The sequence below is a fragment of the Myotis lucifugus genome, unplaced genomic scaffold (genome assembly GCF_000147115.1).
Source record: "Myotis lucifugus unplaced genomic scaffold, Myoluc2.0 scaffold_33, whole genome shotgun sequence".
NCBI lineage: Eukaryota > Metazoa > Chordata > Mammalia > Chiroptera > Vespertilionidae > Myotis > Myotis lucifugus.
The window spans coordinates 5919033-5920416 of NW_005871081.1; positions in this window are offsets into that span (position 1 = coordinate 5919033).

Below are 1384 nucleotides of genomic sequence, written 5' to 3' on the forward strand. Positions count from 1 at the left end.
CAGAAATGGAGCACAAGGGATCATGGATAATTTTGTAGGAGTAAGTGAATATAATACATATATAAATACTGTCTTAGAATAAAAATGATCAAGTTGCTTGCAATTTCAAAGAATACCAACAGAGAAAAGATATATTCACCAATCTCTGAATGATTCTTCTCATGCCTTTTGAAAGAAACCTGGTGGTTAGGTAGCAGTTATACATTCACACATGGTTGAACATAATGGAGTTGGAAACGTCATTCTTAAATTGGAATAATATGGTACTGTCCACTGTCCTCCTAAGACTCCTCCTTTCTTTGTACTTCTATCATAAATGGGCAGTTGAAAGCCATTTTCATAGCTGCTAGTTCTTGAAAAGACATGTTTCCTTTTCCCTTATTTTGATAAAATATTCTCATATTCATAGAGTACTCTGATTGGCAAGCTCAGCTCCTCTTGGTTTTGGTCTAGAGAGCAGAATAAATGCAATCCAATTTGAGACCTATCTATAATTTTGCTTAATATTCCCATTGTGAAAAGTCAGAAGATTTAGAAGGGAACTATAATTGCCTTATTTTAAAATATTATTGAGAATGCAATGGACTGAATTTAAAATGCACTTTGAGATTCAGCCTCCTCATTTTAGAAAAATAATATTTTGTCAAGTTCATTTCTAGAGTGACAATGAATTCTTTTTCTAGGTTTTAGTTAGTTATTTTGAAAGAGTTAATGGAAACCTGCCCCAGCCAGGTGCTCAGTTGGCTGGAGGATCATTGAGAGAGGATTATAATATTTACACTGGGTTTCTAGCACATTTCTTATTTAAAATACTATTTTTATTTTCTTTCTTTTTAAAAATGTATCCTTATTGTTGAAAGTATTACAGATGTTCCCCCCATTTTAAAAAAAATATATATGTTTTCACCTTAATTCTCTCAGGATAAAATAATGTAAAACTAATCATGAAAAAATGTCTTCTAAGCCAGATTTTTACTGTAGTAAGGATTAAAAATGAAAAAAAAGGCCTTACCTATAGCTCAAGCACTTCCAAATAACATTCATAATATGATTGTGTAATAATGCCAATAGGACAAACTTGGGTTGGCAATCTATGTCTCAGGATCATGTTGTGGATTCTGTGTTTTTTGTTTGTTTGTTTTGGGGGGTTTTGTGTGTTTTATTGTATGTTTATTTCTTTTTATTTTCTTATTTATTTGTTTATTTATTTATTTATTTATTTATTTATTTATTTATTTATTTATTGGTGTCTTCTTGGGTAAAATAGATTTTCCAGATTAGATAGAACACATCTATGATCTTATGGGTGCCTTTTTCTTTACTTAGTTTAATCGATTTTGGTTTGCAGTGTGCAATCCTGTTACTTAAGATTGTGAAATAATAG